Source organism: Protopterus annectens, chromosome 7.part1, assembly GCF_019279795.1.
Source record: "Protopterus annectens isolate FY-2018-M chromosome 7.part1, PAN1.0, whole genome shotgun sequence".
NCBI classification, from domain to species: Eukaryota; Metazoa; Chordata; order Ceratodontiformes; family Protopteridae; genus Protopterus; species Protopterus annectens.
The window spans coordinates 64,786,775-64,813,552 of NC_056740.1; the positions used below are offsets into that span (position 1 = coordinate 64,786,775).

General features: G+C 37.6%; 1 protein-coding gene across 7 annotated transcripts in view; it reads left to right on the forward strand.

Annotated features, from left to right (window-relative positions):
• Positions 1–26,778, forward strand: part of APBA2 (amyloid beta precursor protein binding family A member 2) — a 2,738,723-nt gene that overhangs the window by 1,635,902 nt on the left and 1,076,043 nt on the right. For 6 of the 7 annotated variants that reach the window (XM_044078549.1, XM_044078554.1, XM_044078552.1 and 3 more), the window contains one exon: positions 17,248–17,311. The exons of the other annotated variant lie outside the window; for it this stretch is intronic. The gene's annotated coding sequence lies outside the window, so the exon portion shown is untranslated. The remainder of the gene's footprint in view (positions 1–17,247; positions 17,312–26,778) is intronic. 7 annotated transcript variants of the gene reach the window in all.

Here is a 26,778-nt window from a genome sequence, read left to right on the forward strand (position 1 = left end):
TACATAGATTGCCGCAAAAGGTATAACACTCAAAGCGTCTGACATTATTTACAATGACATCCCTCAAGGATTTCACCACGATGAGCCAAGAACCACACGTTGTGAGAAGCTGGACAAAATATGGGGCAAAGTGCAGGCAACTCTCCAAAAATCTGTGCTGCAAGGAGGTATGATAACACCTATCCTCCCCATGCGCCTAGGAACTTTCACCTGACTATTTCTCCCTAGCCTACCATTTACAGGTACTTACTCAACACCTTAAATATTGGTCTTCACCCAGAAAAAGAGGGGTACTACCCTAGTGCAAATCTACCGAAAGGTATCCCATGCAACTCAAGTGTTTGCCATCATCCCCTCATGTCAATCTCCCATGATTTAGCAAAATTGGCCAGAAACCATAACATCTCAAAATTGGATCCAGTTTCTGAGGCAAAATCTGAACCTCCTGCAAAAACTACTCATCATTGAGATATTTGGTGCCCGAACAACAAATGACATCAAACTTCAGATCCTGCTATTACCCTCCCCTAAGGCCGTTATCACCACACCTCACATGCACCAATTTCCGTAGGAGACTGTCTAAATAAAGCTATAAGTAGAAGTGGGACAACGACCAGGTATAGGGACAATAGGGTCAAAGTCCCACATAAACAACCCTTAACCGCTGCTCAAACAAAACCATAAAATTGCTAAAATAACCACCCCTTGATGCCACAGTCAGAGAAAGCTAAGAGATACATCTGCTCCACGTGGTAGTGTCAATAAAGGAGCAGCACCATTAGAGGTGAGGAAAGGGGTGTGAAAGATTCCACAAACCCTTTGGTGGTAAGGAGTGAGCCATGGCAGTTAACCCCCCACCCAGCATTTGCTACTGTTGCTTATTCTCCCCCTCCCCCAGAAAGGCAAAGCAATATACCCCCCACCAGTAACCACGCATGTGCCTCCAGCAGCCATTACTATGCAGGCATCTGAGAACTTGTGAACACCACCACTCTTCAAGCCAAACATCTGAACCACTACAAACAGTCAATATGCTCCTCCAACACAGAGATCCTGATACAATTGATTGATACGATTGTCTGATACAACCTGCTCCACCATTCCAAACTGTCACACCACACGCCCACAATACTCCAAACCATAAGCTTTAAATGATACCATTAGAGCTCCAGAAATAATAGAGTTATTTCCCGCAAACGTAAATTCTTCAACAGGCATAAAATGAGCTGTTAAACCGAACATTAGGACTGTACCAATTCCCTTTCAAATATAAGCTCACCATCCATTAAAACTTTTTTTTTTGCAAGTCCACAAATGTATAGCCATAACAGAACCATCTTAAAATGGTGTGGAAGTCAAATTAAAGCACTAACTGCTGCCCACTGTTACTCATTTACCACACCCTGTACCCTACTACCACCAGACATAGTATAGCAAAACATATAAAATAAACCAGCAAACATACATGCAGAAACATACATTAAATAAAGGTTTCAGGACAGCAAACTGGCAGTTTACTCCCAAGCCTTTTCTTTGCTGGCAACACCTCCTAGGAGGACCCCCCAGTAGACTTGGCTCTGTCCACATCCCTTCCACCAGGAGTCTGAGAACCATACTCAGCATGCAGCGAGTAATCACACTCTGCCACTAAAAGAATTCTCACGGCCTATCTAGATCTCGCCAAGGCTTTTGACACCATCCCTCACTCTGGAATTATAGATAAACTCACTAAACTAGGTATAAATCCCTATGTCACAAGATGGGTTGCCAACTGGCTCACTGACAGAACCCACACTGTGAAAGCAGCAGACTCCAAATCTGACGTCAGACCAGTGACAAGTGGAGTACCACAGGGTTCAGTCTTGGGTCCTCTCCTGTTTAGTATCTACTTTTCTGATGTACAGGTTAACACAGAATGTCTTTGGCTAATGAAGTTTGCAGATGACTGCAAACTAGGAGCCATAATCGAAACTCCTAACGATGTGGACATCCTACAAAAGGGCCTCACTGAGACAGATGCCTGGTGCCAAAGCCATGGCCTCATGCTCAACACCAAAAAGTGCATTGTCATCCCCTTTGGTAAAAACTCTGTACCCATGAGCTACCACATAGGTGGTAGTCTGCTTAATACTGAATGTGTGATAAGAGACCTTGGGACACAGGTGGACAGTAGTCTCTCCTTTGATAATCACATTGCCACAGTAGTCAGGAAATCCTTCTGCATGGCACACCTCATCACAAAAGGTTTCTCATCCAGAAAAAAAAAGGTCATTGTTCCCCTCTACTCATCACTCATTAGACCTGTTATAGAGTACAATGCCCCTTTTGGTATGTATCTCACAAGACATCTACAACAACTGGAAAGGTCCCAGAAATAACTCACAAAGAGGATTACCGGCTTCAAACAGATGCCCTATGCAGACCGTCTCAAAAAACTCCAGCTTTACTCTGTCGCAACTCCAGCTTTACTCAGAGGCGATCTCTGCCTAACATACAAAGCTGTGTCAAACTCAGAGCTGTTAGACATGCTCCACTTAAATAAATCCCAATCCCTCCTAGCTACATGCTCTAGGGACCTTAAACCTTGTCACCACAATAAACAGAACATGCTGGAGGGATAGATTCCTGTCCCAGAGGCTTCCCATACTCTGGAACAAACTACCTATCTATATCAAACAAAGCTCCTCATTAGCACTCTTCAAGTAAAATCTTGATGATTGGATGTGAAATAGGAAATTAACCCCAGGGATCATCTCTGTGGCTCTTCTCGACAGGGGCATAGGAAAATAATTTTCTTGGGTGGCGAAAGCCAAGGTACCTTTTTTGGCTAGGCTTGTATAGGCCCTAGGGCCAATAGCCTAGTACCTACCTATGAACCCTGCAGCAAGCACTTTACTTTTAACTTAATATTGTTCTGAAAGCCATGAAAATAGCAGCAGAGTATGTTGGCATGTTTTTTTTTTTTTTTTTTTGGAAGCCATTGCTCACAGCCTGTTAAATGACCCTAAAATGAGACTTACCACTTGACTGAAAGCAGCCATAATCAGTGAAAGTGGGAGTGAGGAATTTCCTCAAAGTCTGACGGTACCCATTAAAGGCCACTGCCGCAGCACAGCACTATCCACATACGTGAACACACCAATGAGGAATAAAAGCCCAAGATAGGGATAGATTTTAAATATTGCTCTTATAAACAGAGACCATTACTAGGATACTAGTGTTTGTCTCAGCATGTAGTTCTTTGATGAGTATGCAATCTAAAACCAACTGAATGTCAGTATTTAGCGCCTTAGATCCTGTAATCATTCCTGTGATTTAACCAAAAATCACACAACACTCCCATCCACACATGCCTCGATCTGATGAGGAACAGCCAATAATATGAGGCGACAACCCAGACATTCTGTAAAACTCTTTATATTTGAGAGGCATGAGTAAAGCTGCCATTTTCCATAAAATGTTAGTACTAAGGACCCGTCACATACAGTTCATGTTAATGATGAGCAATCCACTTATTCGGTACCATATAGTTCAGAGGACAGTATCGTAATAGCCAAAGATGTGGTTTGTTCTGAGATGAGCTAACGAAGATGTGGCGAAGTAGCTAAACAAATGCACAGGTATATTTATTCATCATCATCATCATCATCATCATCATTATTATTATTATTATTATTATTATTATTACTACTTTTTTTTTTTTTAATGACAGGAAGGAATCTTGACAGTTGAGAGGTATAACATACCACAAGTTAGCAGTCAATTTGTCACCGTGCATGAGCAGCTAGCAATGCCATTCTGTAGCATGAGTAAATGAAAATCCCTAGCACCTCGACAGATACATTAATCTACCTTTGCTTAACCACCTTAATTTATGCACGTCCTCAATAGTAAATTAAAGGAAAAGAAAAGAACGGAGGCAGGAAGGAAACAGAAGGTGAAAGATGTAGATGAAAAGATTTTCAATAATAACAACCTATTTAATCCCATACACTGGCATAATTCACCTCATCATTCAAACGTACAAACACCACGTATTAATGCTCAACGTAAGTTTGCTCTCTAATTTATTTAACCTGCACCATTCATAACTGCACTAAACCTAGAACTCCGATGTACTAAGGTCACCATTAGGCCTACCTTAGATTTGAAAACCTAGTATAAGAGAAAGGAAGTACTGTACCATCCTACTCACCTTATTCCTCATATCACTGTTAACCCAAGGCCTACCTGACCATCAAAGTTCTTATGGTCGTCTCGGACGTAATCCTGCTCTGTAGCAAGTTCACGCCAAAATGTGCCACGTAGCTCAGTAGCACATGACAAAACTCTCTAAGCCCCTCCCTACCCTTACCTCATTTCCTCTTAAACTCCCTCCATCCTATTTGATCCTATCCTCCCCTTATTCTCTTAATTGCTGCTAATCTATGTAACTATCCTCACTTGAAGATGTCCCAGGACAAAATGATCTGTTCTAAACCTCATTTGTGTTTCTGGGCAGGTTTTCCCTTCTAGGCTGCCATGGATTCACTTCCAGATATTCCAACCTGTTTGTTTATTACTGCAGCAATCGCAGGATTGCCTTCTCATTTTTAAGGACATTTTTGTTGTTCTTCAATAGCTTGTTGTAGATCTGCAGCCTCAGATATTTTTATTTAGTGAAGATTGTAAGATACATTTATTTAATGAGGTTCCTCAGGCCTGTTTATGCAATATGGTTCCTTGGATCCATTTATTTAATAAGGGTCCTCAGATCCATTTATTTAATGAGGATTATAACATCCATTAGTTTAATAAAGTTTTTCAGGTTCAAACTGAATGCCAAAAAATGCATCATCCTCACTTTTGGGGAGAAGGACATCACCATAAATTATCACATTGCTAATAAGGCACTAAGCACACACAAAATCAGTCGTGAGGGACTTGGGCACCCAGGTTGATAGCAAACTAACTTTTGACCACAATATTACCTCCATTGTATGGAAAGCTTTCTACATGGCCCACCTCATTAGTAAGGGTATCTCATCCAGGGACAAGGTGTTCATAACATCCCTCTATTCTTCCCTTATAAGACACATTATTGAGTACAGTGCCCCTTTTGGCATGTGCCTCACAAAGCTCATGCAGCAGCTGGAGAGACCAGAGAGGTTCCTCACCCAGAGAATCCGGTGCCTCAAACATCTACCCTACGCAGATAGGCTAAAAGCCCTGTCTCTCTACTCAGAGGTGACCTCTATCTGACATACAAAGCAATCTCAGACCCCACCCTGATGGGACTGCTGCATATCTGCAAGTCAAGCTCCACTGGAGTAACCCACACGTGTGACCTCAACCTGGTCTGTGACATTAATAGGGCTTGTTGGTGGGACAGATTTGTGTCCCAGAGACTCCCTGTTTTGTGGTATAGACTCCCTCCCCACATAAAGCAGAGTACCTCATTAAACCTTTTTAAGTGCAACCTGGATAACTGGATGGGGATCAAAAAATACACCCCTGGGATTCCACCTGTGTCCCTGTTTGACAGTGGCATAGGGTGCTGACTTGTTGGAACATGGGCTAAATTCTTGGCTAGGCTTGTAAGAGACTCAGGGCCAATAGCCTAGTAACTTCGTATGATGCTATGATTCCTATTTAATAAGGGTTCTCATATCCATTTATTTCATGAGGATTATAAGAGCCATTTGTTTAATAAGTTTCCTGGGGATCCTCAGATCTATTTGATTACTGAGGATTGTAAGATCCACTTGCTTAACAAGGTTCCTCAGATCCATTTTTTTTAAAGTGTCCTTAGATCCATTTATTTAATGAGAGTTGTAATATCCATTTGTTTATTAAGGGTCCTCGGATCTATTTATTTAAGGGCACTTTATCAAGGATTGCTGTTCTGTCTTATCCAGTCTGTGTGCCAGGACTGGCTTTGTCTCTCCATGACCCTGAATAGGATAAACAATTCCTTACAGGTAATCAATAAACAGTTGATCAGAGTCTCATTGCTTGGACATAACTGGCTATAATCACTGTTAGCACAGATCAAAGGTTAGTCTTGAATAGGCACAGTATGTTTGTATTTTCCCACTGTGCAGTTTAATGGGAAATTTCTCCTTTTATCACTATGTGACTGTGGAGTTTGTATATGTTAGTTTGAGGGATGTGATAGGGAAAGTACCCCTGACATTGAGGGTGCTGTGAGGGGCTTGATCTCTTGAAAACAATTCTTCTTTAAGTGTATGGGGCATATGTTGTTAGTCAATTGTGAAGACAAGCAATGGCTTTGCAAATGATTATACATCACTCATTCATAAGGAAACTACAATAAAACAGGTTACACAAAATGAAAGAATGAATGATTTGCATTCATTAGCAGCTTATCTAATATGTACATTATACATTCTGTCTGGTGTCACTTAACTACACTGTGACTGAAAAAGAGCCCTTGTCCACTCCATTTACCAGTCAAAACCAAAGTGGCAGTAATGGGCTGAGATATTCGTGCCAGATCTGTACACCTGAGAAATTTGGACATAGCCATAATAATTGGGGGGGGGGGGGCAAAGTCCCAAAATCAGGGACAGATTTTTAGTTATTGCAGTTATAAACTTAAAACGTTGTTAGAATAACATTGTGGATTAGCATGCTTTTTTGGATTACATTATGACATTCAGAGAGATTTAGGGCAACACAATATTTTGTTTTGTCACTTCTAAATCATTTCTTACTTGATAACACACAAGTATTTTACAAGCACATTAACATATTACAGAGAAGAATAACAGAATAAAACACAGTTAAAGGATCCCTAAAATTTCAATTTAATTATGAATAAAACAAAACGTTGAGTAAAATCAATATTGGTAAGTGCTTTCACATTTAGCTTCATCGGACCATCACAGAAACATGCCAAATGTGTTCTCTGTTTATAGTCTTTCACCAATAATAGTCCAATCATAATGCAGAGAGAAACAGACATAACAATATATCAAGTCATTTAAACTCCTATAACAGAAAATACACACACACACAGATATATATATATATATATATATATATATATATATATATATATATATATATATATTAATAAATCAAATTTAAATAATATATATATATATATATATATATATATATATATATATATATACAGACAAAAATATACTGTAGGTCAGAATGCAAGTGAAGTGTGCTGTATCTTTAAGAAGCATGTCAAGGCTGTACGTGCACGTATAAATTCCAGACACGTGTACTCCCTAGTGCCATTTTGTATGAGCAGCCAGAGAGCATGCATGATTGCAGTTGTTAGTTTGTATATGTTAGTTAAGTTAAAGTCAGTAAACGTCTATAGTGATGTGTTTGTATAAAATAAAGCTGCTTGACCAGAACCCCTGAAGACTCTTCTATTATGACCAAAGTAGGAGAGCAACATGGTGTCAGAACTGAGATTGAAGAGAATAAGATTCAGAGCTATGACATGCAGGGATGACAGTGAAGGTAAAACTAAGAGAAATTAGCACAAAAATAGCCAGAAAAGAATCAATGGTAATGAAAACACAAACTGTTTAATTGATAGAAGAGACAAAATGGGGCATTACAAGGGCACAAATGCATTACTGAGCAAGCAGAAAACACGAAAAGTTTGTTGGCTAAAAGAAATGTTTAAAATAAAGGTATTGATGAAACGATTAATAGTAAAGCAAAATGAGCATGTTTAAAGATAAAATTAGTGTGTTTTAAGCAAAATTGGGCATGTTTAGAGTAAAACGAGCACAAGAAAAGTACATCGGGCATGAAAAAAGATTAAACGAGGAAAACGAATATAACAAGGGCAAAAAGGGCATATTAAGCAAAAATAAAGTAAGGCGACTGCATGTGTTTTGGCAAAGTGCTATGTTTTGGCATAGCTACGTCTTCATATTGTATCAAGAGCATAACTAAAGTTATTCGAAGTATCTCAAAGTGTGTAAAACGTGCTTACAGTGTGTGCTCATTACTGTGCATGTATTTTGAAGAGTTTATCGTGTGCAAAGTGCAACTATTTCATGAAATACAGTCAAAATATAGTCATTTCAAAAAGTTTCTTGTGCTGGATGTGTCTGTTCGCAAAGTGTCACCATTACAGAGTGTTTCTTGCACTGTAAAGAGTTGCCTAGCAAAGTACCACCATGTTGGGGACATTTCAGTGTGCTGTAAAAAGTTATTCATAAAGTGCAATTACTTTGAAATGTTATTGAGTTTTGGGCAAGAGAGTCCCAGTTTATTCACATTGTGCAGTTATTTGATATGTTTCTTACATTGATAAGAGCTGATTTATTGCAAAATGATATTACAAGAGTGTTAAAGTGCCCGAGAAGTGTATTTCACAAAGTCCAGTTATTCAAAGTTACTATAAATTCATTCATTAGCATAATTTTGAAAATCTCAAAAGGTATAAATTTGGAAGAACAAAGGCACTCGACAAAGTTACAAAGACTGGCATAAGTTTCTGGCATATGTGCATGACTGTATGTTTATGCTTATTTGTAAAACCCTTCACTGGTATGTGTTAATATGGCAGATGGATTTTGAAAGCCTGTATCACTTGTATTTGATCATAATATTGAAGAGAATTGGAGAATGTTTGAGCAAGAGTACAATATTTGTATACAAGCAGCTTATGCAGATAGAGATGCATGCACCAGGGCATTCATTTTGCTAAACCTAGCTGGGTCAGAAGCCATAGAGAGCATTCGTTTGTGTATGCAGCTGCAGTATATGAAAGAGAAGCCGAAAACCATCATATTGTTGTACAGGCTGAATCAAGAGAAGACCCCGAGTGCTTGAAGAGCAAGTTCGGAGAAATGTGTAACCCTCAGACAAATATTACATTAGAGAGGCATCTGTTTTACATGAGAGATTAGAAACCAGGAGAAACATTTACAGCTTATATAACTGACCTGAAAAACAAAGCTAAAACGTGTCGGTTTGGTGCCTTAATAGATGAGCTGATAAAGGACAGGCTTGTGTGTCATATTAACAGTGCTGCTGTGAGAAAGATTTTACTTCGTGCAGTGATTTAACATTGAGCAAAGCCATAGAGATTTGCCAAATCTATGACGTGACAGAAAAATACGCAAGTATACATGCGAGTGACAAGAGCATGGTTTCATTTGGCTCCAGAGCAAATGTAGATAGCATGCAACATGTGGCAAACAAAAGTTGGCCCAAGCACATAGCAGCTATAAGGTTTCCAGGGAAAATATGTAGCTTTCCAGTAAGTTCTAAGAAAGGAGCTTGCTCTAGTTCAGTGCAGTACAAGCATGAATCAGCAAAACCCAAGATTAGCTGTATTGTTAACTGTCGCAGTTGTGGTGCAAATCATGAGTCTAAAAGAGAGAGGTGCTTAGCATATGGTCAGCAATGTTACAAGTGTAAAAAACAGAACCACTTCCAAAAGTTTTGCAAATCAAGTAAGCCTCACACAGTTGTAAAGAAAGGTCACACAAAAAAGCAAGTTGATCAAGTAGAGATGAAGCAATCAGCTTTCTATGTAGATGGTGTTTCAGTGTTTGATGAAAGAGTTGATGCAGTGAATTTATTAACAAGAAGCAAAGTGTTTGGTACTGTCCGGATAAATGCAAAATCCACAGAGCTTAAAGTGGGCACTGGTTCAAAGTGCAATGTTTTATCAGCAGACACATTTGCTAAAGTGAGAACCAATGAACAATTCAATGTAGCTAGTAGTGAGAGACTTGTTGCTTATGGAGCTGAAGAAATTCAAACCAAAAGTTCAGTGATGCTTTCATGTTATTTGGCCAAGAACTGTTACAGTTTGTTATTCTATGTAGTCCAAAGACCAGTGCAGTCTTTATTGGGTCTCAAAGATAGTTTAACAATGAATCTGCTTTTTTTGCTAAAGAACTCATCATATAAGTGTATTTCCGAGTTCTAATTTTTCTGAAGCCATTTTCTCAGAGTATGCTGATGTTTTCCATGACAAGTTAGGCAAACTTCCAGTTGTGTATTCCATGAAGTTAGACCCAAAGGTCACTCCAATAGTCAGACCAGCAAGAAGAGTTCTGATAGCTATGCAGGATAAAGTTAAGGTTCAGTTGGATAAAATGGTGCAACAAGGTGTGATTTGTCCAGTCACAGAACCAATTGAATGGGTGTCGTCCATGGTAGCAGCTGACAAAAAAGGCTCAGACAAAATCAGAACATGTATTGACCCAAGAGATCTGAACAAAGCATTGAAGAGACTGTGTCATCCAATGTGCACAGTAGAAGAGGTTGCAGCCTTAATACCGAATGCCAGTGTTTTCCCAGTCTTGGATGCAAAGAGTTCATTTTGCCAAGTGATGTTTGGTCATAAATCCTGATTTCTAACTACTTTTGGTACTCTGTTTGGCAGATATGGATTCCTAGGGATGCCATTTGGAACAAATTCTGCAAGTGAAGTCTTTCAATGTGCAATGGAACAATTTTTTCGGGTAAAATTTTTGTGCCATAATAATAGATGATTTATTGGTTGGAGGCAATGGTGAAGCTGAGCATGAGAGTAACCACAAGAAAGTTCTAGACAGAGCACGTGAAGTGAACTTGAACTCAATCCTCTGAGGTGCAAATTCAGACTTCCAGAAGTTACATATGTAGGTCATTTGTTCATGAGTACAAGCTTGAGAGCAGACCCGACCAAGCATGCAGCTATTTTTGAGATGTCAGCACCAGATAATGTACAAGCTCTACAACGTTTTCTAAGTATGGTCATCTATTTAGGCAAGTTTATACCAGACTTCAGTGAGTTGAAAGCACCTTTAAGAGAGCTAACGCGCAAAAATGTTGCTTTGTCATGATTGGAACAGCTCCAGAAGGCATTCGAAGACCTAAAGCAGAAAATCGCCACCCTGTTTTCATTAAGATGAGCGAACCAGTTACTCTTTCTTCTTGTGCTTCAAAATTTGGTCTTGGCACAGTTATACTTCAAGGGGGCAGACCAGTCGCCTGTGCATCTGGAACACTAACCCAAACTGAGATGCAGTACGCTCAGATTGAGAAGGAGTGTTTGGCAATAGTATTTGCATGTTCCAAGTTTCATGATTATATTTATGGCCAAGCTATTCAGATTGAAACTGACCACCAATCTCTAGTTACAATTCTAAAGAAGTCTGTGCATTCCGCTCTAGCGGGATTACAAAGAATGATGCTCAAATTGCAAAAGTACAATTTCAGAGTGGTCTACATGGAAGGGAAATTGCTCTATCTGGCTGATACCTTATCCACATTGCCCAGAAATATGACAGCACAGCTTGATGCAGAGAATTTTGACTTTGATGTGTTGTCAGTGTATAGTTTTTCTACCACTAGACTTGATGAGTTAAGAGATCACACTCAGACTGATCCTATTTTGCAGAAGTTCAGTCACTACATTAATGCTGGATAGCCATCAAAGCAATCTAGTGTACCACCTGAAGTGAAAACCTATTTTCCTTACAGAGATGAATTGTTGATGGAAGATGGCATTATTTTCAAAGGTTCTGAAATTGTTGTTCCTGCTTCCTTACAACAAGAGTATATCCAGATTTTGCATTGTGGTCACCCAGGATCCACATGCACTAAGAAAAGAGCAAGAGAATTAGTATTTTGGCCTTCATTATCAAAAGACATTGATAAAGTACTTTCTTCTTGTAAGAGCAGCCAGAGTGAGAGTTTGCATGATCGCAGTTGTTAGTTTGTATATAAGTTAGTTAAGTTAAAGTCAATAAACTTCTATAGTGATGTGTTTGAATAAAATAAAGCTGCTTGAACAGAACCCAAGTTCTGACCAAAGTAGGGGAGCGGCAGATACTAAAATGTAAAACTAGTGTTCATAGAATAAATAGCAACTCCTTAAACCACTTCCCTTCAAAACTGGTCTCAACGAAACTTTTTCATTTAAACCTTTGCCCTGGTCTGCCCTCAAAGTAATAATCCACTTAGTTACTGTGGCTTCAGTAATGTTCCTTATATCTTCCTGACATATAGTAGGTCTTACAATGTCAATAACTAAGAACTAGAAGACATGTTGTTCGTCTGAATTTAAAATATGTTTAGAGAGGGCATTATTGAGTGAATGTTTACAGATGTTATGTAAATGTTCTCCCACACTGTCTTTTAGCATTCTGTTGGTCTTACTGACATAGAAAGGCCGACATTTTAAATATTGTGCTAAATAGAGCACATGTGATGTGAAACAATCTGCATCCACCTTAAACACATATTTCTGTCTTGTATCAGGATGTTCAAAAAATCCACTGCTGTGTATATGGCAGCAGTAATTACATCTTAAACATGGATGAGTGACATTACTGCCACTTGACTTCTTTGGATAACATAATAATCTTTTAAAACTTTTCTTGTTTTTAAAATTAAAGTGGAGGGTTCACCTACTATTTCCTTCAGCCTCGGAACTGCTGTTAGAATACCACCATTTTTTTATAATTTCTGTTACTTCTTTAGTATCACTGATATGATATAGAGGAACATTAACCATTCTTAAAGTACTAGATCCAATATTCCCAGGTGTAAAGGAAATTATCTGATCAGAAAAATATGGCTGTACTATACCCTTCCTCAAGGCCGGTATTGCACTTAGTACATCATCTATCTCTGTTTCTCTATATTCTCTTTTCATTAAACTATCTTTAAGACAAGAGAGTTCATGAATAAATCCTTTAAGCAATTGTTTTAGAACACTGCTTCTCACACTGAGCTTATATAATTGTGACTGACTGGCTTATTGGTTTATCAATGTTTCTGTTCATAAAGTAACAATGGAGGATGACATTTATGTAATGTATTAGGGCTGGTACTGTCTCAGGTAACCTGGCAGGGAGAGAGGATGGAACTGCCCATCTTGGAAGGAGGGTGTTTGTTGAGCATTCCCTGAGGAGAGACATGATTAACAGAAGGGAGTACCCATTGGACATATATCTGCAAATACACAGGAGGGGAGAGGAGCAGAAGAAGCAGCTGCCAGTTACCCCCAGAAGCCCTTAAGATCCACTCCAGGCCCAGCTCACACAGAAAAGTCCAGGGAAGGAAGGAAGGAAAAAGAAGCAGACAAACCCAGTATTAGATGGGGACGCTGGGATACATGCATACATACATACAAACATGCATACATACGTGCATACATACATACATACATACATGCATACATACATGCATACATGCATACATACATACATACTAATATTTCAAGCACTGGCATTAATGCCCTTCTAGCTTGCCAATATACCAAAGCACTTGTTCCCATAATAAGTGTCCAGGCTGTTCTTAAAAATATCTAAATAGTACTTGCTTTAATGTAATTTAGTAGTCTGTTCTATGCATGAGCTACTCTGTCAGAGAACCAGTTAGTGCACTTCTCATTCCTATAGAATCTTCTACATAGGTTGTCTGATGATTCTCCAGTACTTTTTCTTAACCCCAATCATTCCCAGAGGTAGTTGTCACTAAATGCCCTTATACCTGAATAAGATCTCCTCTTAGATATCTGTAAGAGACACTGTACAAGTTCAGATATTTTAGTCTTTTATAATAACTTAAATTTTCACAACCATGGATACCCTTGATATATTTCCATTTTACTCTTTCCGTTTTACTCATGCTTGTTTTCTTATAGGGTTTCCATATTGTTATTCCATACTCAAGTTTGGGTATAATGTAACTAACAAACAATGACTTCATTATTTTTGATTTCCAAGACTATATAAATCTTTTTATAGAACCTATAGTTCTATAACTATCATTAACCAATTGGTTGATATGATTATAAAAACTCATAGCTGAATCTACCCATATACCCAGGCCGTTAAAAGAGTCTACAGTTTCAATCACTGTGTGCTGAATTAAATATTCACCTTTCAATTTATGGCTACCACATCTTACATGCTTAGTTTTTGATGTATTTATCAACATATTATTTGCCTGTCCCAAATGGTCAATGTAGTCAAGTTATTTTGCAGACATGCCTTATCTGTAACACATATAATCAGTTTTGCTGCTGGTATATGGTTTCAAGTCTCAACCTATCCAGTTTGGACAATAACTTATCCAATATTACCTTCCCCATTATTTTTCCACAACACGAAAGTAGACTTAAGGGTCTATATGGCTCTGGGTTTGTCCTATTCCCCTTTCCCTTAAAAACAGGTTTAATAAGTGCATGTCTGCAATCTTGAGGAATCTCCCCATGTTTATATGACATAGTGAATAATGGATATAATGGTAGTGTAAGTTCTTGCTGAAGTGTTCTCAGGTCATTGTTACTAATTCTGTCTCCTCCCTGTACTTTGTTTGGATCTAGTTTGCGCATTTCTTTTTCAATATAATCTAATTTGATTCCAGTATCTGGGGTTACCTGCATGTCACTAGGACAACTTAAAACCCCTTTTATGGAGCCAAATTGTTTTGCATAAAATTTTGTAAATATGTCTATAATCTGTTGTGTCTGAGAATAAATTTTAGAATCTGCACACAGAGTATCAATTTGTGTGTCTTGACTCCTTCCACATCTTGTGTATCTATAAAAAGGTTTTCTATTATGCTCAATATTTTTATATAAATGTTCTTCAAATTTTTCTTGATCTTGTCTCACACTATGCTTAATCTGTTTGTCCAGGTTGTTTATTTCAGTTTTCAAAGATGTAGTTTGACCTCTCTTCAATTTCTTATATTTTTTTGTCTCTCACCTTAATCAGATATCTTGTTCTTATGGAAATATATCCCTCTGGTGTATGCCTAGATCCTGACGTTAAATATTTTTTTTGATTTTTTGCATTGAAACAATTTCTCTTTCAAAACTTTCCACTTTCCATCTGCAGTTTTTCCGCTGAACCCCTCACTCCAGTTAGTTTTACATAGTGACTGTTTTGCTTCCATATAATCTGTAATTAACCTTTTGTTTATTGGCTTAGATTTCAATTTGGCAGAATTGTTTAGCAACAAATTAACCTTTATAACCCCATGATCACTGCACATCAATGGTGGTAAAACCTGACTTGAAGTTACAGTAATTTCTTTTGGAACACAATCAATATTTGGTATATTCCATCCCCTGCTAGTTTTTATTACAATCTGAAGCAATTGTTCCTGAATATATGCTGTGAATAATTTCCTTACTAACACTGTAGAATCAATATTATTCCAGTCTGTTTCTGGTAAATTTAAGTCCCCAACTAATATTATTCTTCCCTCCTGTGCTTCATGCAAGAAATGTATGAATTCCGCTGGGTCATCTGCACTTAACTTTGGTGGTCTATACACTGCACCAATTGTTATATGTTCCAGGGTTGTCTTTATTGTCACAGTTAATGGTTAACGGATGGCAGCAAGGGGAGAGGAAAAATAAGGCTGGAGCACATGCAAGTATTTTAACATATTTAGAATTTTGACATATTTAACTACACATGGTTTCCAGATGGTTCAACAACACATATTCTGTGATGTTATACATTTGTTATATGCAATTCTTTAAGGCTCTGTTTCATTGAAAATTTTGTTTATATAATGCATGCTTCAATGACTGTTAATAAAATGAAGAAATAGTTCACTCCATGGATTGGACAGGTAAACTCTATGCTGTGTGACGCATACAACCCAAGATCAGTTAAGCATACTAGTGGTGGACGAGGCAGTAGGGGACAGGAGAGGAAGGAAGGTGCTGTGTCTACTCCTTTCCCTTATGGCAGGAGGGAAGGGATGCATGCATGTGAATGCATACTCCATTTAAGACGTATGCCTTGGAGAGAGTGTTTGCAGGTTTAACTCTTTTGTGGAAGGAAGTGACAGTCCTATTTCATGTCCACTACATGGCCAACCCAGGAGGTATCATGTGTGAAGAAATGGTAGGCCATATATTAAAAGGCCTGATTCCCCGGTATGGTTGATGGTACTGCTTCTAGTGTGCTTGAGTCTTAATCCTAGGGGATTGAATGTGTCATTTAGCTTTTCATAGGTTAATAGGAGATTAGTAGGCTAATGGCTTAAGAGCCATTACAAGCCTAGCCAATATAACCTGATTTTACCCAATGTATGGCCCCTAGGGACAAGAGGATGGCATGAGTTTGTACCTGTACCTTAATTATTTTACAAATTGGCCCTGTCTATAAGGGACATAGGTACTATCCCAGGTGTGAATTTGTAGTTCCCCATCCATTGATCCAACTTTTGTTTGAATAGGGTCAGGGAAGGGCTCAGTTTAACATGAGTAGGAAACCTATTCCAAAGAAGGGGTAGTTTCTGAGACACACATTTGTCTCTCCAGCATGTTTTGTTTCTATCGATGACTGGGCTTAGATCACTAGATTGGGTTATCCTTGTGCTATTTGTCTTGTGGATATGTAGCAGCTCCATCAGGACTGGATTTGAGAGTGCCTTGTAGGTTAGGAAAATAATTGTTTAATCAGGTAGGCCCATAGTCCCTTTTCAGGGGCAGCCCAGGAGCAATGTCTGGTTAAGGGACTTGCTCAAGTTCATACAAGGGCTGAGGTAATCAAAACATGGACCACAGGAACTACAGCTCGCAACATTAACTTCTGCTGTGACTGCCTTCAGCCCTAAGGACATTAATGGGTCAGTATAGGAGCAAGTGGAGAGGCTAGATGGTCAGAGGGGTACTAGATCAAAAACAAGGAATATAAACAAATAAATACAGTAATTGTAGGTGCCTAACTCCTTAATTTTCTCTCTGGCTATCATATGCTAATTGTCAAACCTGACGTTTCCAACAATGGAATAAACATTGTTTAGACTTATGACCTGTGAGTTTCTAATGTACCCACGAGCATTTGTCATATTAGTTTATAGGGATTTTAGGTATATTTGTCAGCATTTTCTTGACACCATAATATAGCTTTGTGTATGTTGCAGGCTGTAATGTCATCAGAACCTTCTGTGAATTCAATATTTCTTTTTACTGGTGGGGTATTTATATACATGTTTGGCTCCTTAATTTGTACTCCTCCTTTGACAAGTCTAGCACTTTTGTTATTTCTTAGTATGTTGTTTAGGGCAGCTGGAAGGATGCTGTGTAAATAAATGTAGTATGACTTTTTTTTTTCTTCATACCACTTTTGAAATGCTATATTGTTCATATTGTATTACCTTATTGTGATTTACACCTTTTTATCTAGTTCTAGATGGTGTACAATTCATTCTGTTATACTACTGTCTCTTTGTTCTGTTTCTGTTGCTTTTTCACTTGGGCCTTCTCTCATTGTTTTCATTTTGGTTTAGGTCTTTGAAGATCTTACCTATTTCTCTGCTTTACATACTACTGGTTTCTTCAAAGGGAGACTGGGTAAGTACAGAAAACATTTTTTTCTGTATTTCTCCTGTGTTATTACGGAGTTCGTCTAATTCATTCTTTTATTATTTCTCTGGGTTCAGGTTTATGTTCCAATTTTAGTTTTATAAATCATATTTGCTACAGGTATGTGTTTCCTGAACAGTTTGGAAGATATTTCTCAGCTTTTTATAATGGAATGAGTTATATGCATCAGTTCTGTTATAAATTTGCTGTTCATTGGTTGTGGTTACTTTTTGAATAAGTTGAATACTTCTCTGTGGTTCAAAAAATGATTTTGGACAGTCAGATAATTTTGCAATTTATGCTTCCATTCATGGTTTGATATATATGTTTATACATGCACACTTAATGGATTATATATAAATACACACACACACACACACACACACACACACACACACACACACACACACACACACACACATATATATATGTATATATATGTGTGTGTGTGTGTGTATATTTTTGCATATCCATTTATCTATATATGTGTATATAGTATAGTATTAACGAAACAAAGACCAGAAATGCAGTATCAGACTCGGACTGTTTCTGCTAAAGCTTCCACACAGTGTAGATTTCTTTGTTTTGAGATATATGGTTCTGTCTAGCCACTTGTTAACTTGCTATAAAGGTATGCCCATCCCATCATGAAGATGAGAAATTGTGCAGGTATGCTTAGGTTGTCTGGAACCATAGCCAGTCCCTTGTGACCTTAACCACCTCCAAGTCTTAAATGGCTTGTATCAGAGAGTATGGCAGTTTATAATTCCGGAATGGAGCAGTCCAGTCATTGAAGCTGCTGAGTATAGCAGTTTATAATTCTGGAATGGGGCAACCCAGTCGTTGAAGCTGCTGAGTATGGCAGTTTATAATTCTGGAATGGGGCAATCCAGTTGTTGAAGCTGCTGAGTATGGCACTTATGTATGCATTGAATCTAAAGTGACTTTGAATGTAGGCAACAGTAAAACAGTTCAGTAACAGAATGTTTCAAGCACTGAGTCAACAACAAAAAAAATTACTACTTTTGTTTCCCTGCGCCTTCATTTTTCATATTTATAGTCCGTTTCAGGTGATTTTCTGTATTTACATATATGACAGCCAGTATAAATGTCTATATCACACGCAATTTGTTGAGAATACGTAATCTCGTATTGGTTTCAGTGAATAGTAACCCATTTATTTACAAATTACTTAGAATAGTGATGCTACCTTACATCTCAGTACTGATAACGAACAATGTCACACAAACCAAAACTGTAAACAGTCGTTTTTTGGACGACATACTTATTTTATGGGATGGGAACCATGATATGCTACAGGAATTTCCAGGTGTCTTGAATTCCAGTACACATTTTCTGGAATTCACTATGGAAACCAATGACACTATTAATTTCTTTGATATTACTATATCTAAAGATAAGTTAAACCATGTATTTGTGTCCACAATATGCCGTAAGCCAACCTACTCCAATGCCCTTCTACATTTTTCAAGTGCACATTCAGTGCACCAAAAAAGATCTTTGGTAAAAGGACAAGGAGTTAGGTTGGCTAGAATGGTCAGTGATAACAAATTGTTTTTAAAGGAAATAGAGACCTTGAAACATATGTTAATGGCAAGAGGGTACCCAAAGAATTCATTGACCCTATTTTCAAGGAAATTGTCAATAACAGGAAGGAAGGTTACTTCACACCAATATTGGGGAGGCCAGCCAGTAATGCCTTAAGCACTGAGGTATTGTCACGTAATAAAACAACATTTCAGCATTCCATGGTATTGACCTTTAGTCCATCTTTTGAGAGTATCAAAACCATTTTAAGTAATAATTGGGCACTTTTTGACATGGAGCAGCAGTTTAAACATAAATTAGGGGACCACCCAGTAGTAATATACAAAAGAGATAGGTCATTTAAAAATTTATTAGAAGTTAATCCATCTAATAGAGATTGTGGTATCATGAAAAAATGTGGTCGTTGCAACCAATGCCCCCACATTTTGGAGAATGAAGGCTTTGTAATACAGGGATTTGGGAAAGTTTACTTGAAACAAAGGTTTAACTGCCCTAGTAAAATTCTAGTATATATAGCTATACGTTAAAATTGTCATAATTTTTATATAGGAAAGACTGTCAACAGTCTCAATAAATGTATATACCAACATCTATACGACATCAGGAAGTGCAATGAAAAAAATGCACTATACAAGCATATTAAAGACAAACCAGACCATAGCTTCAAGTTTAGTGTCATTGAGCAGGTTACCCATAGGGACAGAGGGGGCCCACTTGAATTATTTCTAGAATTTCGTGAACTGATGTGGCAAATTAAATGTAATGCGACCCAACCCCCCTGGGCTCAATGAAATTGTCTCTATATCAAGTTATCTTAAGTTAAAAGCTGAATATCATCTTTAATTTAATGTAGTTATAAATGAATTTAGTAGCTTAAGGGTACTGCAATATTACTATTTCATAGTAAATAGTATTTATTATAATATTGTGATTATGTATTCTACTTTAATTTCTCCTTGCTGCAACACTTTTAATGATTTTTTGATTTTTTAATTAATTGATTCAAGTGGTTTTAGTCACATGATTTGATGAGTATATAAAAAGAAGAAAATAAATGGAATTTATCATTCTGAAGAAGTCAATAGCTTATCGCTGATGAAAGCGTTAAATAAAGTTTATTTTGGATTCCACCTGTGCGCCGTTTGTTGTTCTCCATCTCAGTACTGATGTTACACTAGTGTAATTATTGCAGTAGAATCAAAGGTAGAAAATGTGATTAGTTTAGTAACTTGCAATCTTATGACCGTCTACCATAAGCTTAATCCAGTTGTATTTTATTGTGTTATTAATTCTGCATGATTATACTGCTTATGCCATTCTCTCTATATTTAGATATGCTAACATCCTGTGTAGATTTACTTTTTGTATAATAATTTATGTCTAATGATGTATAATGACTGTGCAAATTTTGGTGTTTTTCTTTTTTAGTCTCGATTTAAAATAGACTCTGCTCAGTCAAGCATCCCCACTAACAAACTGTAAATAAACTGATAGTATTAAGTGCTATGCTTAATGTACTAATCACATACATGGACTCAGGTTGGTACAGTTCAAAAGAGATGTAGTGTGTAAGTGTGTAATGAGAGAGAAAGAAGAAAGAGGTACATGCATATGTGTCTATGTGAGCATGCGCATGCATATATGTGCATGCATGTGTGTTTGTGCGCATGCATGGTTGGGATTGCCCAGCTAGGAAGATACAAAGCAGAATGTTTTTGATGTGTGAATTCCACACTAAAGAATTTTCACCAGCAGCTGCGAGTATAATAGCCATGGGAAGTAGAGCACCCATCACTTTGAGGTTGAGAGTCTTTACTGCAGTGCTGGACAACGTCCGGGCCTGGGGCCAAATCCGGCCCTCAACGCAACACCATCCAGCCCCCAGAGTGTAATCAAAAATTTAAAAAAAAGTGAAAAAATGCTATGCCTTACTCCAGTCATGCAAACTTTCCAGCATGTGCTTACTTACCTAATTGACTGCAGTTATGCACACCTCTAATTTTAGCTGCAGAAGTAACGATTCTTTGTTGTTTATAACTTGTGGTCTGTAAACAGTAGTAACTTTCTGCAAGAGTTTGTAGTAAGTCATGGCTGCAAGCTAGAATAAAGTTAAATGCAAAGTTGATGTAGAAAACAGGCAATTTCATGACTGCTGTCTTAAGTAAAAATGATAGTCACCTGTACCTATTGTTAACTCGTAATGACTTACTATGTTTTGAGGTGGCCCACAAATGCATTAAGAATTTGTGTAGTGGCCCTCCCCACAAAAAGGTTGTGCACCACTGCTCTTGAAGTGACATCTGACCCCATGTGCAAAAATAGGAAAAAAAGGGGTTGTGGATAGATGGATGGAACTGTGCTTAGCCTTATGACTGATATATGATATAACTGTCATGGGATATCTGTGGCTATGTACAGTTTTCATAGTGACAGTGTATTCACTTTGATCTTTCAGGACATTTGTATAGAGTCTCCTTTCATGTTTGTAGCTATTTGCATAGTAGTTTCCTTGATATTCTGACTACAGTGTAAAGTATTACTTCTACATGTTTAAATTAATAAAAAATAGGGATGCAGATACATGAAATGTGTGGTTATATACAAAAAAAAGTAGACAGGGGGATTAAGTCTTCAAAACATCTGCTAATGAATTCCTCTTCATATAAAAAGCCCGTCTGCTCACTATAGGGCTGTTGTATTTAACATCTGTCAATCAATTTAGCGGATTTTATATTTGCTTTTGTTCTGTGAGGACAGCTTAGCGTAAGAAAAAAGCATTCTGGGCTTGAAAATACCACTGTTGCAGTAATGACAATAAATAGATTACTTGGAGAAAGGGGTAACGAAAATGGAGGATGTTTTAGGGAATATCTCAAAGCATAAAGGGACGATATGACAAGCGAATGTTTAGGAGACAGAAGAGGCAAGAACAGATGATTTTAAGAAGGGAAAAAATGCAAAGGATCAACAAGCAGCTGACAAATTGGTGATATCTGTATAAACATATGTTTGAGCTATTGATAAAAATCGTATTAAGTCTAACAGTAAGCAACGAATCACAACATTTTTATTACTAAAATGAAAGGAATGAGTTCTCATTTTCCAAGCATTTTTTTCTCCATTGCACTGCGGCATTGTGAAATAAAATACGCTTTACTGACAGGTAGTACCAGTGATTGGACTACTTGGAAACTTATTTAGAGAAACACAGCATGCCTGACTGAGTGTCAGCTGCAAAAACATCTACCACAATATGGGCTTTGTCAAAAGAAATTTCTCCATGAATTGCAGGTCCCAGGCATAGAAGCAGTCTGTGACAGTGGGGGCAGGTGGTGTCGTTTGTGCATCACAATCTAATGATTATCTTGACGGCACTGACAGGGCATGACAGGGAAGGTGTTGAAAAGAAAAGGGTATCTGACAGGGAGCCGTTGACTTGGCATGTAGGCCAACTTCTTAATGAGAGAGAGAAACCAAAAGTAGGAGGAGGGAGAGAAGAGTCAGAAATGGTACTTATTGTCCAAGCATATAAATAAACACACTTACAGGCTTTGTCAGTATGTAAATGGAAGTTAGACTGTAATGTACTTGGTACGAGTGAGACTGTTTTCTCCATCTCTCTCTCTCTCTCTCTCTCTCGCTTGCTCTCTCTGCACAGTTGTGCCTAACAAAGGGCCTCTTACACGAGTTGATTAAAATATGTTATGTGCATGTGTGCATGTCTACCTGTGTATCTGTCTTCTATATTTAAAAACAGTTTTGAAAGCAATTAGTATTTCAGTCTTCAGCTTTCCATCTGTATACTGCTTGTTAATTCCCAGAACATCAGACACTGTAAAATATTTGAATGTGGCATTAGAGCCTTAAAACACACATACATTAAATATAATCAAGAAAGGAAATGTAATACTAGTTTCATAGCTGTAGAACAGTAACATCTGCGGTCTAGATCACTCTGCAGCCTTCATTGCCTCTCAGTATACTGTCCTAAATGTGTGTAGGTGTCCCTGTCCACAGCTTTGTGTTAACACTGTACTCACTATTATGCACTAATTGCAGTGCCATTACCGTACAAATACTGCAGCCATGGTGCCCTAAAATAGAGAAGGGCTTATGTAGCTGCACAGAAACAATGACAAAACTTTTGCTTTCTCTTATTAGTTGCTCAGTGGGTACTATAACTGTGTCAGTTGTTAGCAGTAAAATATGTGTATTTTGGAGAGCGAGTATGTTGCTCTGTAACTTTTTGTATAATGATGTAATGTGTTTTGTCTTCAATCTGTATTACAGTGGCTGTGATATTAATTGATTATCAGTACTGGACATGTCTGTTCTCAGCATTTACTGTATTAGTTAATGTTGTGGAATGATACTTTATCATAGAATAAGGAAAGTAATACAAAGATAGAGTATCATAGGTTAAAGAAAGTAAAATGAAGATTGATAGATATTTTATAATAATATTAATGAATTATTTAAAGTTATACAGTAATGGTGACCCTAATTATGCATTTCAGTTATTTGTAGTATTTTATGCCTTATGATTTTTGATGTAATATTTCTTTATAGAAGTTGCACGTTATAAAATTAAGATGTTACTTATGCTGGCCTGTAATGCATCTGGAGTATTTATTCCCAGTCCTCCACTAAAAGTGGGCTCTGTCCCAGTCCGAGATTGCACTACAGCTAGGAAAACGGTAAATATACCATTCTGCACTATACGGTGATCTCCATTTAAATGGTTCGAATTTTCAAAACTTCTGTGTTATGGTCTCAATCATAAGACATTTGAAGTTTTGAAACTTTCAAAATATATATATATATATATATATATATATATATATATATATATATATATATTGGAGTGTTTGTGAGTATGCATATATGAACCCATAATGGACAAATGACAGATTTTTGCCAAGTATGTTACTCGATTTAAAAATGACAAAATGTGTAATGTGTGGATGGAAATGTGAGTGTTTGTGGACTAAGCATATACATGAATGCAATGCTTTGTAATTTGGTCAAATAGACTGTTTTTTCAGTGGAGCTGTTTTTGCTTTTTGTGGATGTAGAAATGAGAAAGCTTGATTGTGGTAGGTAAGTGCTACTATTACAGTCTAATGCAAAACATGGATATACACAAAGTTTTGGCATTAAGCAGTGGGTATGTGTGCATAACTCTTAACAGGTTAGTGTCAGAGTAAGGACTAAGAAAGGGAATAGTTTAATTTTGTTTGTATGTGCTGCTGTTTGTGGTATGTGTGTAGGCCAATGTCTGTTTGGCATGATAATGGTGAAAGATTTAATTGTTCTGGAATTTTCAGTATTAGGGGTGAGAGTGCATATGTGTGTGGACATATCTGAGGTAAGAGATATGGAAAGGGATAAGTTTGTGTTGTATGTGTTTGGTTTTGTTTTGTTTTGCACGTTGTGTTTGTCTGAGTTTCTTTAAAGTTGTAGTGTTATGGAATGTTTTTAAGGTAAAGTGCAGGGTTTATTTATTTCAAGTTTTATAACCAATTAAGTGGACTGGTCAACAGTCGCATTTCAACCACCACCTTGGCATTATACTTGCAGGATGCAAACAGAAACTTGTACATAGAATAAACACAGAGTTGTACATGGTGGAATAACAAAGTAGATACTATACATTTGTTATTTACAATTATAAATGCAAGTGATATTGTTATTTAGGTTATATATACAGTTAAGGCAGAACTGCGGTGGTGCTGCTGCGGTAGCATTGTCGCCTCACAGTAAGACATCCTGTTCGAGTCTCAGCTAGAGCTTCTTCTGTGTGGAGACATGCGTGAATGGGCGTACCTTTGTTGAAGGTTGTGCGTCAGAGCCGGCAACTCGGCACGTAAAAATCTACTGCCAATCGTTAGCGGACTGGCATTCCACTGTGGCGACCCCTAACCGGGAAAAGCCGAAAGACACAACAACATGCAGTTAAGGCAGACATTCAGCCAGTGGTCATTTGTTAAAAAGTATGACTTTAAGAGGAAAATGGTACTGTGACGTGAGCTGCGAGGACTAGCCATTGTAGTTGAAGAAAGAGCAGTTGGTATTTTAAACAGTTTTTTTAGCTTCTTTCTAAATAATTGATACGTCTCTTGCTGCCTTGCCTCTGCAGGCAACCATTTCTAAACAGCTGGGCCTAGAAAAACTGTTTATGCTGTACACACTTTAAAATGAGGTCTAATGAGGGTAGTGATCTCTTCTTGTCTGTCACTCATTGTATAATTAGACTGCTTAATTTGTAATTTTGTTTTCAGGGGCGAGGGGAAGTGTCCCATTTTTAATAACTTATACATTTGACAGCTATGTAGAAATGTGGCCCTACCATTTGCAAGCAGCTAGTTACACTGCTGTCTGACGTAAGATGTGATGAGTTCAGGATTCTGACAAAAGACCAGATCTGCAGATTTTGTTTGTAGCAGTTTGTATTTTACATGTATTTCAGTGAGAATGTCAAGTTACAGAAATTTCATTTTAGGGATAGTACATTTTTAGCTAAGGCATTATGAGCTGTGAAGAGGTGTGAGATTTCTGTAGTTTTAGTTGGTGAAGAGGTTTGCTAATAATATTGTCAGTATGAATGGCCAATAAAAGAATAGGACCCAAGGAGATCCCTAGGTACATTTGTTACTAAGGGGAGTAGGTTGCTGTCAGTATCAGCAATAATTAGATTTGAGGGTTAAAGGAGTTTTTGTTGGTTGCCGAAAATCATTATATTAGACCACAGGGGATTGATTAGGAGCATATTTTTTTGTCCAGTGGCATAAACCAGTTAAGCTAATTTGTAGTTTCTATTGAAGAGTCAAGGTGTTTTTACTTATCTGCATAAAGGATGGTGCAGGTGAGATGATATATCATTGGTAAACAAACAAATTAACAGTGCTTCAAGGATGGTTCCTTGTGGGAGTTACTCCTATGTTAATGGTGCCTTCAGTCCAAAGACAGGTGTATACACGGAATGTTCAGTTTTGGGAGTAGTTTTGAAAACATCTTATTGTATTTGGGTGAAAACTGAATCTAATATGTTTCTAGAGGAGCAGGTTATGATTTAATGTTTTGAATGGCCTTTTCTATTTTTATTAGTGGTGTCAGTGGCTGTGCATAATGTTGTTGTGGTACTGAAAGAGTTTCTGAAACCATGCTGCTTATCTCAAAGAAGTCCACATTTCTTTATGTGATCTCAGAGTTGTTTGTATATTAGTTTTTCAAAATTGCTTGATATAGGACTGCAATCTTTGTATTCCTCATATAGTTTGTTTTTTGGGGGAAGGAAGTGACATGTGAGTTCCTAAAGGCTGTGGGAAAATAGAAGTGCTTAAGGAGAGAGTGAATATGAGTAGAGTGAGAGGGGTTGCAATGAAGGGAGCTGGAACTTTTATGAAGGTGGGGTATTGTTGTGAGGGCAGGCTGTTGTTTTGAGAGCTTAGAGCTTGCATTTTCATTTAGGTTGAGAAGAGGTGCAGTGAGTTGCCTAAAAATGTTGCACTGTAAGCTACTAAGGTGTATAATTGGGAGGACTGAATTTGGGTATTTTGTGTTTATTGTCAATTGGTGGGTGGGGGTCTGAACATAGACATAGACTTTGATTAAGTCATTAACAGTGTCTATTAGGAAGTTTCTATATTCTTTAACAAAGTTAAGGCTTCTTGTTTTGTTATTGGCATATTTTGTGGAGTCAGTGACATTGCCTGTTAAAGATTTAGCTCTTTCCAGAAGTATTTTGGACTGGAGGTTAGTATGGTCTTTCTGGCGCTATGAAATGAGGCCTTTGCTACACTGGGGTTAGGGGCAGGTTTAGTGTTAGCACACATTAGTAAGGTTTTGCACGGGGAGTGCAGTAATACTTTAAAATGTCATCACTC